We start from the raw sequence: 19,745 nt of genomic DNA, 5'->3' as shown, positions 1-19,745 counted from the left end.
AACTCTTTGTACGTCTATGTAAAGACTGTTTCCTTCAAAATCTTCTTTTAAGGGTGGAGAAGAAGAATGCTGGAATCATCCACTTTTGTTCAATCATCTGAACATAATACCTCGTTCTATCTTTGTTACAGAGATGATTAAGACAAGAAGGTACTCTAATTTGCTATTACATTTAAATCAAATTTAATAGAGATCACCTTCTCTAGGCATTACTTCCCTCCTCCCTGTTACCTACATATATATTCACATGTACATGAAAATACAAATGTGTGTGGGTACCGGTGGTTTCCATACCTTGATTTTCCACTTCCTGGTTCTAACCCAGAGAAGGAGAAGTATTAAAGAGTCACAAGAAAACAACAACAACAACAGCAAAAAAGAAGTTGTCCCTTTTATTTTACTGAGAAATAATCAGGAAGTGTCCAAAATCTCAAAAGGGAACCTGCCCTACAGAAATTAGGGCTCCATTATTACAGACAGATAAGGGTCTGGTGCCCTGAGGAGTTTATATTATTTCAAGGGGTCTTTCAGTAGCCTGAATTTTCAGTTTCACTTTTTCTGGAACGTTCAGGGGCAATTAAGCATAGCTGATAAACAACTCAGCCAAAACTTATCACAAAGTTCAGTATCAGTGTATTTTGGATGGCTCCTCCTATTTACCCTGCCGAAAAGTTAGATACCAAAAAGTTACAAATTACAAATGACTGTAACTCAAGTCAGCATTAACAATGAAAAGAATTGGCTTGGAGAAAGGACACATCCCTCAGGCCCACCGAAATCACAATCTCCTTCCCCTCAACGCCACCTACCCCAGGAACCCCCGACCCCAGGAACCTGTTCCTGGGTCCTTCTCTTCATCAGGTCTCCCACGACACCCCCCCACGACATCCCTGACCACCCTGCCTGGAACAGCCCACGCCTGGCCTGGGTCCTTCTGTCCTATGGCCCACTGTGTTTGCTTCGGAGCACTTAACACAACTGTCTTGTTCTTATCTTACTTTTTTTGCCTGTCTCCTCACACTAGGATTTTGGCACACGGGGATTAAAACCTTATAGACCTTACTTTTACAGGCTGTATCCTCAAGGCCTAACACACTAGGTATCATATTGAACTCTAGATATTAATTAAATAACATGAAGTAGTGTTAGCTTTGTCAGATGTAATAACGACATTTTATTTCTTTTTTAAATCTATGAAAGGCACATACTTAAGTATTTATGGATGAAATCATGTGAGGGATTTATACTTCAAAATACCAGGGTGGAAAAGGGGTGAAGAGTGCAAGAGGATATAGATAGAGCAAGATTAGTCATGTATCAGTAATTGTTAAAGCCGAGCGGTGAGTGTATGCAGTTCATTATATTCTTCTCTACTTTGTAATATGTGTGCAAATTCCTCCAATAAATTCTTCAACCTAAATGGAACAGTGAAACAGGTAACAGTCCATATATTTCGATGAATATGTATTTGATCTTGGGGTGAAGAAATCCTAAGTAAAATATCAAAGGAAAAACAAAACCCTCACAGAATTATTTTTAAAGCTAAATAAAATAAGATGCTCATTTAGTTTATCAAATTAGCCAGGATTCACAGCAGGCCACAGATGAGAATCCATCCGATGCACCAATTTACCTACCACGAAGAAAACACAGTTTGGGGCGCCTGGGTGGCTCAGTCGGTTGAATGGCCGATTTCGGCTCAGGTCATGATCTCACAGCACAAAGGCTCATGAGTTCGAGCCCCATGTTGGGCTCTGTGCTGACAGCTCAGAGCCTGGAGCCTGCTTTGGATTCTGTGTCTCCCTCTCTCTCTGCCCTCCCCTGCTCATGCCCTCTCTCTCTCTCTCTCAAAAAATAAAATAAACATTAAAAAAATTTTTAGAAAAAACAGTTTTATCATTTATACTTATTCTGTACTTATTAAAACTTTTAGATATATAATGTTTACATTCATCTTGTGCAAATATTAAAAGGAAAACTGGGGCACCTGGGTGGCTCCGTCGGTTAAGCGTCTGGCTTCGGCTAGGGTCATGATCTCACAGTTTGGGAGTTCGAGCCCCACATCAGGCTCTGTGCTCGAGCCTGGAACCTGCTTTGAATTCTCTCTGCCCCTCCCCCGCTTGCACTCTGCCTCTCTTGTTCTCTCTCAAAATTAAATAAACATTTAAAAAAATTTGTTTTAAGAATTTAAAAGGAAAGTAAGTAAAATGATTTGGTTATGGTGTTTCCAGAACCTTGTACCTGCAGGCCCAATTCCCTTGAGTCACTTTGACAATATCTGTGCCAAAGGACCATCTTTATCTTCTATCCATGTGTCAGTACGCATCTGTGGAATTAACTAGCAATTAATTTTACAACACAGCGTTTAGGAAGGTCAGGCTTTCATCTGTATACACGTGTCCACACAGTAATTAAAGAAAAGCCTCTTTCATAAGAAGAGCTCAGCAAGGAAGTTTGGGAGGCAACTCTACAAACTACATACTATTGCATGGAATCCTACAAGAAATTTGGTAACGTAATAAAAAAAGGCAATTGTTTAGGGAATTTTTCTTTGGGCAGTCTGCTTCTGAGCCTACATCCTGATGACATTTCCAGGAAAACCAATGTTAAACTCAGGCTCACGGTTTGTCTTCAGTTCCTTCAGACATGGGAGTTACAGACATTAAGACTTAAAAAGCAGTCTTAGTGGTGCCTGGGTGGCTCAGTCGGTTAAGCGTCTGACTCCAGCTCAGGTCATGGTCTCATGGCTCATGAGTTCGAGCCCCGTGTCGGGCTCTGTGCTGACAGCTCAGAGCCTGGAGCTTGCTTTGGATTCTGTCTCCCTCACTCTCTCTCTCTCTCTCTCTGCCCCTCCCCTGTTCATTCTCTCTCTCTCTCAAAAATAAATAAACATTAAAAAAAATTTTAAAGAAAAAGTAGTCTTAAAGCTGATGCCCCCTTTCCTCTTTCCAGTCCTACTTTCCCGAACCTACAGATAAATTAGAAAGTAATACAGTCTAGTGGTAGACTAGTGCCCATTATGGCTAAAAATGCAGCAATACAGGAATAAGGAAATTTCTCGGGAAGGAATGAGTAGATTCATTTATTTGAGTTCTTTTTACATTTTTATTTTACCTTAGCTGCCCTATAATTTAAATATCTTCTCTATAATAGAGGCATCAGTATAAAAAGTGTAGCCAAACCTTGGTGTTACCTGTGAAACGTGAAATTAAAATAGTCTTGTAGAAATTCCCACAAATTTCATGAGTTTTTGTTCTTCAAGGGTTTGCTGAATCTAATCAAGGCACAATTTTAAAATTAAAACAATTAGCCTCGACAATCAAAATGTAAACAAAATATACCGGAACGACAGTCTGAAGCCTTTAGCCAGTGGTGAAAATGAGCATCATATCATTGACAGCATCTTCCATTCCTAACCAGTCTTACCACGTGATTTTCTATATCACAGGACATTGTGGTTTAGGATATGTGAAAACAAAAAATACCCAAAGCCCACCAGAAAGGGGCATTAAACCTGCGAAAAAGACAACTTGAGCTATATAAATGACTGTCTAAGGCCACAGGACCCAAAGTTTTAGCACATGATAGCAAAAGAGAAGAGGTGGGATATGTGGCTACTCAATATACGAGCCAAACAAAACGTCTCCTGAAAGACGAAGAAACCCAATGGACTTGACGTGCTCCCGCCGCTACGGAACACAGATACACGTGGCTTACAGCTGCTACAGCATGACAAAGATCGTCCTTATCCTCTCCCCATGTGGGCAAGGATGCTGCCACATTAGAAAGAAATTAAGTCCAGACTTAGTGGGATGTGGACAAGAGGGGCTGGCCTAGCAGGCTTCCAGAGAAGAGCTCAGCTTCACCCCCGTGCCGCCACGAAGCGTGGACCAGACCCAGAGGACCCTCGGGTCTCCTAACTACCTATGTATGGTATTCAAGACTTGGAAAAGCAGAAGGCAAGGATCATCATGGAAGAGCATCACCTTCTCAAATAACAGTCCCGAAATGAAAGGTCTGAATTCACTAGAAGGAACGAGCCACTCTCCACATCCTTCCAGGCGAGGGAGCCAGGCTAGAAAAGATGGGCAGTTGCTTTACGGCCAGGTCCTGACAGGTAGCACGGCCAACGAAGAGACCGCAGGAGTGTTCTAATTCTAGCCAGGAGGAGAAGCAGATCATCAACACCATAGGGGAAATCAGTTTCCAGGCAGATCACTTTGCTGCCCGGAGGCAAAATAACGACAGTCCATCATCTTAACACACACTTTGCTATCTGTTCTTCCCCTCATATGAGGCTTCAATGGAGGGAGTCTAATCCCCGGGTTGCAAGAAAATCAATGTGTTCAGGCTGAGTCAAATTATATGAGAGATGCTCCCCCTGACACAGTACCTGTCCTAGGTGGACACATAATAAGGATCTTTTTGCATGAGGTCAGCTAGAACACCATCACTAAAGGGCAAAAGGGGTTCACAACCAAAAATAAGAAAGGAAATAAATACTCTGCCATCAAAAGTAGTTTTGAAATAAGAAAAATGTATACCTTGATGATATTAAATAATATACACAGGTCAACTCTGCAAGTTGGTTTCTAGCTTATCGTGAGACCTGCAATCAAACAACAGTAGGGTTTTTATTTCTAGCAGCTCCCATCGGAGGGACCAGCCTGTTTCCCTTTGTTTCTCATGGGAACACAGGATTTTTTGAATCATCACTCTGCTGGCTGACCAAAATGCTCTCAGAAAGCGTAAGCTATGAAAGATTAAAATCCCACCTGCATCCTTTCAACAATCAGAGGTCAAAATGCCCTTAGAGCCAGAGAGCTATCAAATTGGATGTCTCGACTTTTACAGAGGCCAAAACTACAAACCAGGAATGCTGAGTGTCTTATCCAAGGGCGCAGCTAGTCCTAATTCCCAGCCAAGTGCTAGTCCCACTACATCATGATGCCAAACTAAAATGAAATCAGTGAAAAGAGATTTGTAAACTTGAGAAGTGTAATAGGCAGGGAAGATGTGTGGAACCAAAGGATGTCAAGATGATGGATATGACAAAGGGAGCGTGGCCACTGTCCCAGACCATTCACAGACCTAGAACAAGCATGTTTGAAAGGAAGGAACGGTCCATTTCCCTAACTCTGACACCAGGATGGAGACGTGGTCTATGAAAGACACAAGTCAACGCGTATTACCAATGAGGGGAATTCTTCCTAAATACGCCATTTCTCTGGGAAGAGGAGGAGAGAGTGACAAAAGTAAATACGGCCAAATCCCATGATGGCCCCATTTTAAAACACCCTTATTTATAGACTAGGGAAACATCAAGACAATTTAACATGCCCTAAGTAAACTCTATGGTAGCCCCACAAGGACAGAGGAGGTCCCAGTCACGGAAACCAGGGAAGGGATGAAAGGAGAAGCAGTGGGAAGAATTACTAAGCTTTACTCAGGAAGGAATTTTTTTTCCCTCAAAAATACACGCATCCATTCACCCACCCATCTACCTACCCAGTGCTAAGAAGTTACCCTACTTAGAACACCATACGCAACGGCTGAGAGTGGCTGTTTCTTCTCCAACAACCTTCTGACCTGTGATTTCAAGGCTGATAGCCAAAGAGGTGAGTAAAGGGAAAAAATAATCCTTCAAGGCATGATCTTTTCCAAAATACTTACCCTTGCTTCCCACACATTGAGAATGTGAAGGTTTTATTTTTTTTAATTTTTTTATGTTTTTTTTTTTAATTTTATTTTTGAGACAGAGAGAGACAGAGCATGAACGGGGGAGGGGCAGAGAGAGAGGGAGACACAGAACCGGAAGCAGGCTCCAGGCTCTGAGCCATCAGCCCAGAGCCCGACGCGGGGCTCAAACTCACGGACCGCGAGATCGTGACCTGAGCTGAAGTCGGACGCTTAACCGACCGAGCCACCCAGGCGCCCCGAGAATGTGAAGATTTTATACACACACACACACACACACACACACACACACACACCCCACAGTGGAGAACATTCTCTTTTCAACTCAAATGTTACTGATAACTCGTATCCATTCTCTTGTCTACATGGACAACAACCACAAAAAACGGTAGAGCCAGAGTAGAAAAAAGAGCTGTTCCAAGAAGAGGAGAAACACCCTTCTTTCTGCAAGAGGAGATGAAGCCAGTGGGAAGGTGCCGCCACGTTACTTGTGGTGAACATAGTATAAAATAACCAAAATGAGCCTCTCGTTGTCAACCACCCGCCTCTGCTAGTTTTGTTAGCCAGTGAAACCCTGCACTAACCTTTAGGTTAAACATATGCTAGACTTCCTCCCTGACCTGAAGAGGTTTCTTGACCTTGATGTCTGATCCAACAGACTTGACTCTGTTTATCAGCAGCCGTGGAAAAAGTGGCACACAATTATAATCTTAAAAGAAGCGCTGGGGGGTGCCTGGGTAGCTCAGTCGGTTCAGCGTCCAGCTTTGGCTCAGGTCCTAATCTCACGGTTCGTGAGATCAAGCCCCGCATCAGGCTCCGCGCTGACGGCTCAGATTCTCTCTCTCCCTCTCTCTCTGCCCCTCCCCCGCGCTCGCTCTCCTCTCTCTTTCTCAAAAAGAAACACTAAAAGAAAAAAAAATTTTTTTAAGTAAGAGTTGAATACACCAGGTCTTCCCTCGATCTCCAGAGCCTCAAGACACTCTTGTCTTTTTGTTCTGTTTTCTTGCCCAAAGTTCTTACAACAGTAAGACAGAATGTGTGGTACCTGATCATTCATAAACCGTGCCCTTTAGTTTATTTAGTAGCAAGCATGGACCAAGAGCTGCGTGCTAGACTCTGTGCTGGGGACTGGGATTACAGAGATGGGCGGATACCAGTTCTGCCTCCAGAAGAGTCTGGTACAAGGGCAGGCCCCAAAGCACAGGATGCGTACGGTGAGGAGTGAAGTGTCACAGCAGACTGCAGGAGGGACTGTGGGGTGCTGAGGCATGAAATCTCTAGCAGTGGAGGTCAGAAAGGGCTGAGGCGACCTCACTGAGAAACATCAAGGAGGAACAGGTGTCTATCAGGCGGAATCTGACAATGTGAACATGTAGATGCTCTTAGCAGCCCCACAAAGTAGGTGTTCCTCCCCTCATTTTAGAGTGAAGAAACGGGACGTTGAAGGAAGTTAAATTACTTGCCTCCAAAGTTACAAAGGAAATGGCATGAGCTTGACCCCATTATACAGCATGCCTCTCGAATCGGAGGCCTTATCTTTCTTCACCATGGTAATTGCGATATGGCTAGAATATCACAGGTGTTCAGTAAGTATTAGTTCAATTAATCCAAATCACCTGACTCCAAGTCCTATGTGATTTTGGCTACATCCTAGTAAATTAACCAAGAAATATTCAGATAAACATAATGTAACTATCCATTTGCTTAAGAAACAAGAAAACAGGTCTTCATGTAGGGCCATCATTTCAGGCCAAAAGCAGAGTATACGCGTGTGCACGTATTTATGTACGTATGTCTGTTTCCAAAGAGCATAGATGTGCGTGCTACCTATGCTCTCTTACTCAGAGCCAAGAAAGAACGTGGATTTTCAACAAGCAGTTCAGTTCAGCTTTGCAATTACTGGCACAGAGAGCGAGAGAGAGAGAGAGGGACGGAGGGAGAGAGGAGGGAGGGGGGGAGAGAAGGAAGGTTCCTCACAAACCCAGACCCATCTATCTTCCTCTCTTTTCTCAAAGGCAGCAACTAGAATTGATCTGTGATAGCTTCTCCTGTCCTACGGAAACACCCAGAGAGCCACAGAGCCTTTGTACGGAGGAGCAAATGATAAGGAAGACCTCCTTTTTTCAGTTCATTTGTTTTGAATTGAAGTTTAAGCAAAAACTCAATTTAAAAACCAAACCACTGCAGCTCATGTATAACTTAAGATTCTGAAGTCACAACTAAAAATAAAAAACTCCATGTTGTTCCTGCATAAGCACACTTCTAACGACCTGACTGCATCAGACAATACTGTGGATACGCATCACCCTCAGAGTTCTGCGGGGTCTTATGAACTGATAAGAAGGATCTGTACGGTATCAGACACTGAGCCAAACACAGAATTAATCAAAGACCAGATTCCATTTTCTACATTTTCTAATGTTCCTTCATTCCACGAATATTTATCATGGAACACCAACGCTATGCCCACCCCGTGGTCACAGGCACGAAAACCAAGATGGAGCCCTGATGTAATGGGCTCCTTACCAAGTGATAGACATGAAGAGATAGTCACAAAATCATGGGAAAGCAGTTTCAAAATGAGTGTTCGGAAGACACAGGAGAAGGACGTCTCATCCAGACCCAGGGAGTCCAGGAAAAGGCTCCTGGGAGAGAGATCTGAGGATGAGTAGTCAGTTGGGAGAAGATAGAGGAATATTTCAGAAAGAAGAAATGGCAAGGGCAAAGACCAGGAGGGGAGAGGACCTTCCTGGGATCCTGTAGAGTTGGTGTGGGTAAAGGGAATCCGAGGGCAAGAGACGAGGGACAAGAACAGAGAGGTAAGCAGGGCCGGATCACACAGGGTGTCATGGCCTCGTTGGGGTTAGCTGGGCTTTCACCTGAGGGCAACAGGGAGTTTCTGGAGTCTTCTAGGAAAGCACAATGACGGGGGGTTGTGGGGAGGGACAGGCTGACCGAGCAGTGCCTCTAACAGCTCCTGCATTCCACACTGAGAATAACCGAGGAGAGGGGACAATGCTGGATGCTGCTCACAATGTCTCCACCAATGACTGTCCACAGTCATCTCCAAGCCATCACCCAGCCTGGGCCCACTGCACACTAATAAGGAAGGGGACGCGAACAAGCAGCCAGAGTGGCCCCAGACTGTGGCAAGAAACACAGGGCAGGGAGCGAGATAGGAGCCTTCAATTTGCCTTTGGCGACTTTTTCTTTGCAGCAGCGTCTCATTTAACCATTTCTAGGTACACAGAGCTCCTCAACTCCCCCTATTTGCTAGGGGGAGGAAAAGAAAAAAGCTCCACGTCTCACACGTCTCATCTTCAAACTGGCATTTCCTGTGAAGGTACAGTAGGTGCTAACTAACTTTAGAGGGCTGTACCATGATGTCTGGAAAAGTGTGTTCTTTCCAAGTGACTGAAACGCGTAGAGGTCCCCGCCCAGGGATGTATACTACTTTTCAGATATACACCACTACCATTAAAGCACTTCCGAGCGCTTTTTTTTTTGGTTTGTTTGCTTGCCTCCTTTATTTTTGCCCTCTGTAGCACAAAAACAAATGGCGATCTCTACGAGGTCCTCTCTGAATGGTTTCTGGGTAGTTCGGAGATGGATGTAAAACCACCTGGGCACTGCAGGTAGTTTGGGGCAACAAAGATCCCGGGGTTCTTGCTTCCCGTGGTGATCAACTTTGGCAGGTTGGAGAACGAGGCTCACCCCTGCGGCTGCTGCTAGGTCTGTGACTATAAATAAATGTGTGTATGCCAAGAGGCAAGGCCTGCCCCGGGAGCCGAAGGGGGCCTAGCTGTACCGGCACAGCCCGTGACATATCCGATGCCTTCAACAAGAGCTGCAGCTTCCCTCCTGCATTAGGAGGGCTGTCCCTCCTCAGATTACCACCAGGCTCCCCACCACCACTCAGAGCGAGGCAGGGACACAGCCACAGGCCTCCTGAGCATCTGCCCGGTTCCCAGCTGAATGCGGGACATGGGATGAGGGAGAGTGAGAGGAGGATGAGCAGTCTCCCTCCCCGCCCCCACCCTCGTCTCCATCATCACTCCGGGAGATGGATATTCACACTCTCCTGGAAAAGAGCAGCAGGAAGCAGCTGGCTTCCAAATGTAGGGTTGCACAACCAGGTCATCGTGGGGGAAAAGCATCAAAAACAAATCTAAAAAATCCCCTAGGCCCAGAGCCACAGCGCACAGGGCCACAGAAGGTGGCGGACCAAGGGTGTTTCCATTTTCTCTGGCTGACTTCTGCATACCTTCGTCGCGTTAAACTAAAAACGCTGTCTCCTCTTTGGATTGTAAACCCTCGAGGGCAGGCATCAATGACTGCTTTTGGAATTCTCCAACTTGGAGCTATGGTACTACTTAACAAAAATCCCTCTTAAAAAAAAAAAATTACTAGTTTTTTTACTCTAAAAGCCTCAGCTTCCCTCCCGAGGTCACCAGCTGGCCATCTGCTCTCTGGCCCAGAATCCTGCTTTCCCTCTTCCTCCACATTCGCCTTTGAGCACCCTCTGGCATTTCATATAGCGAAGTCCCGGGGCCTATGGAACCAACAAGTTCAAACTCAAGGCGGAAAAGGAAGGACGCTAATGCTCCGGCCGTGTGAGCGCATGCTCTTGTTTGCTGATCCCACACGTTGTACTTTCGGGGGTGGTCTGCCGGTCCCCAAGGTCAAAGCCGACAAACCTGTCAGATGCGCATTACCGTGACCTTGTACATTTTAGAGCAAGGTGGTACAGAGGCCATTCTTTGTGAGTAAAGACACATTCCCTGGGATAGATCGGCATCGGCAGAAGAATAAAAACAACACTGGCTTCCACCAAATTCCATTATATGGCCCCTCCACCACGGAGCTTTTTATGCTGCATTGTACTCACAACAGTCGAGAATCACTACCAAATCCCAAGGGAGAAACCGCGGGCCATGGTCTGACCAGGAAGGGAAAGAAAAAACCATTCTAACACTAGTCGCTGGTGACATCTGGCCAGGATCAGACACAGGACCATGAGGCAAGACAACAGTGGAAAACGGGATACAGCAATAAAATGCAACAAGCTCTCTTATGTAAGAGATAAACCCGTGTATCTGGGACAACCACGTGGAGGGCCTGGGAGGAGAAACACTGATTTGCGAGGCAACGCATTCACTCATTCACACGCCATAATTTTCCTCTCAATCACGGCCCCTCAGACACCTCGTTACTTGAACTTTGTATGACTACAAAGTTCAAGACCTGATTTTATTGCCTTTTCACACGGAGGGCTAACTCGCCCAAGTCTCCCCTTCATTACTCAGGCAGCAAAAGGTTGACTTTGCACGCAGTGGTTTCCTTTCGATACCAAGCATCCCTCCTGCCTTTTTCTGGTGGCAGTCGGAGCCTCGTCTCCCACACCCAGCCCGCTGTCGGGAGCCATCTCGGTCGCCTTCCTCACACGCATCCCCAGACTGCCGCTCAGCAGAGTAAACTCCTCTCACATCCTGCCCAGCACACCCCCTCGCACACACCAGCCCCACCTGCTTCGGAAGGCTGCCCCCTCCGCAGTGGGGACCGGCACCCTGTCACTCACGCACCCTGGGACACTACAGCCTGGCCCCGGCACAGCCACAAATGGCCGGCTACGAGACAGCAGCCACACAGACACCCGGCTCCGGCAGCTGAGACACACACGCCCTTCCCCTTCTGTCACGGAGTGTTCAAGTTCAAGGTTAGTGACAAGTGCCAGGTTTTGGTGGCTGCAAAGTCCTCTGGTCGGTTATAAGACTAAGGGAACCGAGAGGGCTGTCTCATCACACGGCCGTCCCACAGCAGTATGACGGCAATAATAATGTTTGCTCCTGGCTCATTCAGGGTTTCCCACAAAGCAGCTACTGTGGATTCTCCCGGTGTTCTGAGCCATTCTGTTCACCCCCTTCCTTCCCCTCACCTCGAGGGCATTTTACTGCCTCTCTGAAGCTCAGTATCGTTGAGCGGCCCCTGTTCCTAAGACGTGGCGACTCTGTGACAGCCAACATTTCATCTCAGTGACCCCACTGTTAATATGTGGTAAGGGTCAGCGAGATTCCAATCGGGTGCTCGTCTGGTATGGGTAGCATGGTTGATGGGCTCCACCGCTGATTCCCTCTTAAACTCTCCTTTAGCTCTGCATTTTGGCGAGCTGTATATTATATGCAAGCTTTGTTTCACCCCATTAACGGAGGACAATTGTATTAGCCATATGAGTCTGAGTTCCCATGTTACTTAATTGCTACACTGCTGTGTTAACGAAGTTAGGAGGGGGTTTGGCAAGAGCGTAGATCACCTTCATGTTCAGATATTTGTGGTTTTATTTTTTCTTTTGCCAGCTTGCCTCTCCGTTTCAATTGCCTACCATCTGCCTTTGAACAATCTAAGTGCGAGCAGATAGATTTTATTTGGAGGATGAAATGCTTTGAGCTCATCCGAGAAAAGCATTTTCATATACTGGTGTTCAGGGCATTCGCTGTTTAATAGGATCTCGAAGGCAATTCGGTTTGGGGTGGGAGTTGGTTCCTTTCTATAGTTAAAGTGCACTGTGAAATTAAAACCTTGCGATCATATTTTTTTGGCAGAAGGAAACAGGGTGGTCAAGGAGGCGGCATGGAACTCTCACCTTAAAATGAGCCCTACGACACCCGATGGGAGTGCAGGTGGCAAGACAGAGGAGTGGATGCTGTATTATGTTCTATTTCCTACTTCACCATCCTCAATTCACTCTGAATTCAGAAACAGAAAAACAAAAACAAAAAACAAGACCCAAAAAACAAACGTGAAGCATGTAAGAGCTTCTGAGTTTGTGGTTTTGCTTACACGACCAAAAAACACCCAAATGAGAAGTAGATCCGTTCACTTGGTCCACCTGGTTGATTAAAACAAACAAACAAACTTCCCACTAATTAGAGTGATGTGACTTGAATCTGTCATTTTGAACATAAAGCCTGAAGTAAAACCAACGATTGAATTAAAAATCAGTAAGCTGGCTGGGAGTCAGGAGACCGGGGTTCTAGCTGGAGCCTAAATTTCTAAAAACTGAAGCTCCAAATGTCTACATTCAGTTATCCTCACGACTACCGTCTGAATTACACGTGCTCGGCCATCAGAACTGACCGGATAGACATCACGACGTGGCTTGTCCCAAGCACTGCACGGCATACCGACGTTTAACGAAAAGAGAGAAACGAGGCTTCCAACTAGAGCCCTGTTAAACAACTCTCAGACTATAATAGCAGTGCCTTGAGCCAGAATCTCCATTTTCTACCCCCACCGCTAAACCCCGCTGGCTCCCAGGTCTAAGCTAGTAAGTCCTCATGGTTTTGGACCTGCTGTGAAGGCTAAAACTGAGTTCCCCCCCCCCCAAAAAAAAAAAATCAACAGCTTTCTCCACTCCTCCTTTTCAGGACCAACTGAGATACAAGTTGGGGTAGGGGTGGGGGTGGTTCCTGTCCTGGGAAGCAGACATCCTCAACGACATTTACAGTTTGGGTTATTCCCATCACTTCTTAGAAGCAAGGCAGATAAGGAAAAGCAAGAAAAATCCACAATCCCTGCTCCCTCACCTCTCCAAAAAGCACACATGATTTTAATAAGATGCAAGGTGCTCTTTGTTTTATTATATATACATGATTAAAATCCTGAAAGGAACATTTTGAGGGTTTTTTTTTTTAAGATTTTATTTTTAAGTAATCTCTACGCCCAACATGGGGCTTGAACTGACGACCACGAGATCAAGGGTCACGTGCTCTACCAACGGAGCCAGCGCCCTGAAAAGAACATTTTACAAACTCCACAGGGCAAGTTTCGAAGTGCAGTACTTATGGAAGCGTCGTGCCTTGCATGGAATAAAATGTCACCTGCTCACCTAACCATATGAAAGCTATTAGAGGCTACTTCTCATTTACAAAGAGGGAATTCGCTTGTATGCCTGGCCTGGTCTTAAAACTGATCCCATAAGCTACCTCCCTAAATCTTCTCCCCATTATTTTTAGAAGAGTGAGAACTTCTCTGCTTTCATTCCTAAAATGATGTTGCTCTTTGATGGGAGTATGACTCAAACAAAATTCCCTCAACTTCTTCTATCTATTCCCAGAGCAGGGTATGTCGCAAACAGGATGAAACTACCCTTAGAGCAAAAAATCTTACAAATGGGTAGTGATAAAGCGTCAGAGGATATGGCTACCTCAGTAAAAGTCTGAATAGGAAAGCCTATTTAAAGAAATGCACTTTTGCTACTTAAATACATCACAGCCCACATTATAAACTCTGCTATAAAACCAAAAATTGTAATTCCCAATTGGCTAAGACCGTAATGTATCATAAACGTTAAAACTCTTAACCGACAGGAATTAATTATTAGTTGTTAAAATTAAAGCAATAATGACAATTTCTCAGTCCTCTATTTGAAAAACTTTTACATTTAAACTGGGTTTCTTACCCAAACTGAGAGCTGCATAAATTACAAAGAAGAGAGTTACTTTCAAGCTTTTACTGTGTAAGAATCTCACAAACTACTTCTTTCCATAAATCTGGAATTACTGTTATACCAAGAGCTGCCCTTAATTCTACTTGTCTTCCCCTATTTCCAAAGGGCATGCTTCACGTAAGTGCCAAATACTCACCATTATGTCCATTTAGCAAATTTAGGTAATGAAAACTGGTATAATCTCTAATTAACAGGAATATCAGTGTTCCCCAAAGAAACAGAAAAACTTAGAGGGAAAAGGGAAACAATAAACTACAAAATGAGCAAACCAAGGTGAACCATTAAGTACTAAAACAGTAATTTGGGAAAGGAACGTGATTGGGGCAGAATCATCAAAAAGCAGAAAGGAGAGCACACAATGGTGTCGCAGGTGAGGGAGCTGGCCGGAAGGGCATCGGAGCCCGCAGTCCTGGGAATACAGCACACCTGTGGGGGAGGCGGGGGTCACCTGGGCACCTCCTGTTTTAAAGGTTCGCCAGCCAGACATGATGCATGGGAGGGCACTGCTTTCTATTTGGGGAATATGAAAGAATGCATGATGAGATGAAGGAGAAACTACTTAATTGTACTGGGATAAAGAAAAAGCAGCTTTCCATCTGAACAGAACAAGGAGAGGGCTCCCCAAAATGACTTTACAGAGGTGAAGGGAAAACAAAGACTGGAGGAAGATGAGGGGGGAACCAGGGAGAGGTGGGGAAGTGAATGGTAAAGCTAAGTAGGCTAATAATAGAGAGACAAGGAAGTCGTGCGCCACAGGAGATAGAGACGCAGAGGAAGAAGAGCCTGGGAATCGCTGGTAATTATCTCACCGCGCAAGAGGCAGCACAGACAGGGCCTTAAAAAGAAGAGAAAGGAAAAGAAAAGAAAAGGTCCATGATCGGACTTTTGGATCGGACTTCGAAGCCGCCCACAATGCAGGTCTGAGATCGTCAACCGTGGGCCTTAGGGTAAAGAATTCTACTATTGGTTGTGAACAGTATTTTGATGTTCTGGGAATGCATATGGGTTTGATGCGGTGTAGGAACTACAGTAATGCCCAGGAGAGGCGCAGCGAGTTTACAGAAAACTCCTCAAAGATGTGTTGCATGTGTGCATGGCTGTGTATATACTTAGACCCCCACGTGAAATCTCCCGCAAAGCTGCGGAGAGTTCTGAGGGTCTGAAGACACGGCCCTGAGTTCAGTACAGGAAGCTGGAGGAAAGTCAAGTGCAGGAATACATGGGGCAGTCGCCTTCCATCGTCGAGCGCAGGACCTGCCAAAGGAGTCAGACTCCTGGCCCATGAGGTCCAACAGCCTGCCCCAAAGATGGCCAGCGAGGTGACATGTGCTCGTGCATGTTTGTTTAACAGAGGTAGCACACCTGGCCGGGCCATTGTGCAATCTGATCCCCCAGGGGGAAAATTTCTTCCTGATCTCAGCTCTGATCAGATTCTGCCCTGAAGCATTCAGGCTTAAGTGTCCTTGCAACTTCTATCCAGAAGAAAGACAAACATACTCAGTAATCCTTCTCGGTCCCAGCCAGGGGTCGTCAAAATGGAACAAGTTCAGAAAAGACCCACCGCGGGGAGGTATCTAGGTCACGGGGCATCACCTTTGCCACTCTGGAAGACTGGTTGGAGGTGAGGCTCTTCTTCAACAGCTCGGATCTCACAGGATTTTATTTTCAATAAAAGTGATTTATTAAAATATAACAGCATACCCTTTGGTAAGGCTTGCAACGTAAATAAAAAACAGTGAGGAGTCCTTTACCAGATCACACATCACCACTTAGGGTTTGGAAAATGTGGTAACTTCTCATGGTGGTAGCGGCTGGGGGAGGGGGGGGGGTGTCCCTCCCACACAATTGCATGGGAACTTGCTATTCTACTCTTGTTTATATTTCAACAACTCATTAAGAAAAGTGTCCTAAGGGACGCCTGGGTGGCTCAGTTGGTTAAGCGTCCGACTTTGGTTCAGGTCATGATCTCACAGTTCGTGGGTTCGAGCCCTGCGTCTGGCTCTGTGCTGACAGCTCAGAGCCTGGAGCCTGCTTCGGATTCTGTGTCTCCCTCCCTCTCTCTCTGCCCCTCCCCTGCTTGCACTCTGTTTCTCACCCTCTCTCTCTTTTGCTTGCTCGCTCTCAATAAGTAAACATTTTAAAAAATTAAAAAAGAAAAGAAAAGAAAAGAAAAGAAAAGAAAAGAAAAGAAAAGAAAAGAAAAGCATCCTGAAATGCGCTCCCGGGTAGGTCACTTTGGAAGCAACTGCAAGTGAAAACAAAGACTGATGGCCCTAATACAGTTGTGGAGGTTCAAAAGTATGTTCCTAAGCAGGTTGAGAGAACAAGGACTGTGATTCCTCACAGAACCAAATGGGACCCAAGATGAGACTATGGCATATTAGTCATCAGGAACCCCGGGTCTCAGCAGCGCTAAGCCCCGGGCTCCCGTGTGCCCTGAACCATAAGCCTACTCCTGGGTCTCCTGAGGCTGGAAGGAAAGGAAAGGGAAGTGGACAGGAGAGAAATGGCCTCTAAATCAACAGCCTCGGCAGTGGAGAGGTTGAGCAAGGACAGCAGCGGTGGGAGGAAACCAGAAAGCACCACTCTGTCCTAGACGTTACGAGGCGGATGCGCAGAATGTTCCCGAGGGTGCACCATTAGTGCCCACCCCCACCTCAGCAGTTCCATAAATGTGTGCTTGCACTGGGAACACGCCGGCCGATGCCCTTGCTGCTCCCCAGTGTGGCTGTAACAGCTCCTGACCTGCACACCACCCCTCCTGGAGCCGATCTGAGGCCAGGGAAACCTCGGGCTGCCGGCAGGGACAGAAAGGCCTAGACACTCTAAGCAGTGTGGAGACGGGTCCCCTGCAGCAGAGCTGAGATGGAGGCCGGGAGGGCTAGCCCGGCAGCTGCAGTGTGGGTCTGGAAAAGAGCGCCCCCCCTCACAGGTAGCCAGGAAAACCTGGCAGGTGACAGTTTGGGGAACCTTTGCTGGGGTCTGCTTGGGTTCAGGAAGTTGAAACTTTTCCCATATCTCCAATGCCCCACATCCCAGCTGTATGTTAATGGCAGACAAGAATAAGAAAATGAGACATTTGGGCTTGTGTGGAAGGTCTAGGGATGTCTGCTTGTATCTGAAAATACCTGACTTTTCCCTCTTGGTCCATTTCCCACTTACCAGACTGTTCATAACCCTTAACACAATCTGCTAAGAGCCTCCTCTTTAAGTAAGGAGCACTGAGTTGTCCAGTGTGAAGAGAAATGGTGAGGCCGTCATCCGGCCCCTAAGACATGGCTTTGAGTTGTTTTTCTAGTCCTGTGGCACACTCAGGTGTTCTCTCCAGTTTAGGCCCCCAGGGCAACATGCTGGGAGTAAAATAAGAGCTCCAAGGAGATCAGCGGCTCAGATAAGTGGAGACAGAACAGAACACGGGATCAGGAGGAGAAAGCTGAAAAGGGCTGACCCAAGTGCAGGCTCAGATTCCTCCCTTGACTTGGCAAGGCAATCACAGACTTCACAGAAGGCTCAGGAAGCTGTGCTGCTCTCTCAGGCTCTCTCTGCCAACCAGCCGGGAGAGGAATGAGGGGAGGGGACGACGGGCAGCCCCCCGCAGTGGCGACCAGCCGCTGGTTCCCAGAGGATCACGGCCAACGATGTCAAGGCTACACGTGGCGGCAACACACAGCTATCAGCTCTCTCTCCCGGACCCAGGGGCATCCTGAGCCAAGCCAATAAAGAGGGCAGATCAGTATATACATTTACTCATTTGGGGCTTTCCATGCTTCTCCCTTCACATCTGGCCTAAAGGTCCTGGAGCCTCTTCTCCAGCTATCTGTGCTCCTCTCTGGAAGGTGGGCAATCAAGAGGGAAAGTGTGAGTGGGTCCTGTGGGTGTGTGTGTCCAGCACTGAAGTCTCTCATGAGCACCTTAGGTACGGGGGCTGACAGTGCAGATAGCCTTGCCTCGTGGTCTCACACTGCAGCAAAAGTGGGCTCTCTTTCTTCCTTCCTCTACCTTTAAGGGTTAGTTGCTCAGGATTTCGACTGTGCAAGGTGTTCCTCTTCCCACTTACGTATCACAGAGCCTGGCACCCACTGAGCCCATAACAGAAGCTTAATAAATACTTGTTGATTGAAAAAAAAACTCTATTTGGCTAACATACATTGGACCTTCTCTGTGCCAAGCACTGTGCTGGACACTGGAAACATAAAAAACGAATCCCTCAGACTCCTGCTCCCCATGGGCTCTCGCTGAATTCAATGCCAACAGCAGGCATGTTCAATGAGTTGAAGGACACTGTGCCTATCAGCAACACGGAAAGCTTGAGAAATGGGCTTTAGGTGACAGGCTGGCTACCAGGCAGAAAAAGAATGAGGGGAAGATTCCAGGCACTAAGCTCATTATGTGGTTTGAGAGAAGAGCAGGTCTTGGTTGGAAGCTAATACGGAGGGGGAGGTTGGAGAAGGGTTCCGGAAAGGAAGAGTGCACCGGGCCTTCCATGATGAAGGGCTGGGTTTCATCCTGAGGGGCAGCGTCGAAAAGGAACTCACGGGACCAAATTCTAGCCGGCAAAGAATCACCGTGGGTTGGACTGGAAAGTGTAGGGCACGGAGGTAGGACGGTGAGGTGGCAGACTCCTGAAAAATCTGGGGCCGGAGGGAAGACAGTACCAGTGAGGACGAAGAAGAAAAAATCAGGGTGAGAGGGATGAAGCGTGCGGCAGGACCCCAGCTTGCCTTCCAGGCCTGAGAAGACAGAACATCTGCCTTCCAGAAGCTTAGGGACCAGCAGCCTTAAGAAGCACCAGCGGATGAATCTGTTACTGTGCCAGGGACCAGAGAAGGGCCATCACTCACGCCCCTTAGTCCTGGATGGCGTTTGTGGCAGCACTGGCTTTAAGTTGGCCTTTGAAGAATGACAGAGAGGTGACTTGGCAGAACTATTCATTTACTATCCTTCTTTTGGCTGTTCTCCCCTGTGATTCGTATCCCGAACAGTTTTATTTAGCTCTGTCTTTGTGGTGTGAGATCTTAGATGGATTCTTTTCACAGAAACCTCCACCAAGGAGAGCGACCATCTTCTCTCACATTAATCCCGCTCACCAACAGCTCCTGGCAGTGTCTGACCTATGTGGGGCACAGATAAATAAATAAAAACTATAATAACGAGGCTTTGCCAGCCTAGCAAACTGATCCAGTCAGAGGATTATAAGAGACACCTGTTTTTTAACACAGCAGCTGTGAACACAGTAGAAGCATGGCATCCTAGTAACAAGAAAGAGTTCTCATTAAAATCCAATAGTAGCAGAAACTGGCACGGACCCACGTTCAGCTAGGACACCTGACCGTGAAAAGGAGTTCAACTCATATTAGATACCTAATAGGAACACTGCTTTGCTGAACTTGGAAACCTGAATGCTACTTTGCTCATGAGGAGGTGATTTACCCATCCATTGGTGTCTTCTAAGTCCTTAAAGCAGTGATTGCATACATAGGGTATTTTCATAAACGAACTGAAGCTTTCTGAAGTTTGGCTGACCAAACACCTCTTCACTTAA

At 46.4% G+C, this 19,745-nt stretch overlaps 2 protein-coding genes across 4 annotated transcripts in view; both read right to left on the bottom strand.

The window, feature by feature from the left end:
- The window catches only part of ETV6 (ETS variant transcription factor 6), a 251,572-nt gene that overhangs the window by 218,194 nt on the left and 13,633 nt on the right, over positions 1 to 19,745 (bottom strand). The gene's annotated exons all lie outside the window — the stretch shown is intronic.
- The window catches only part of LOC125919810 (translation initiation factor IF-2-like), a 34,149-nt gene continuing 15,040 nt past the window's right edge, over positions 637 to 19,745 (bottom strand). Inside the window, exon 3 of the mRNA XM_049626664.1 lies at positions 637 to 19,733. The gene's annotated coding sequence lies outside the window, so the exon portion shown is untranslated. The remainder of the gene's footprint in view (positions 19,734 to 19,745) is intronic.

The sequence above is a fragment of the Panthera uncia genome, chromosome B4, assembly GCF_023721935.1.
Source record: "Panthera uncia isolate 11264 chromosome B4, Puncia_PCG_1.0, whole genome shotgun sequence".
NCBI lineage: Eukaryota > Metazoa > Chordata > Mammalia > Carnivora > Felidae > Panthera > Panthera uncia.
The sequence above is the reverse complement of the archived record's forward strand: the minus strand, read 5'-3'. Positions and strand labels throughout refer to the sequence as shown.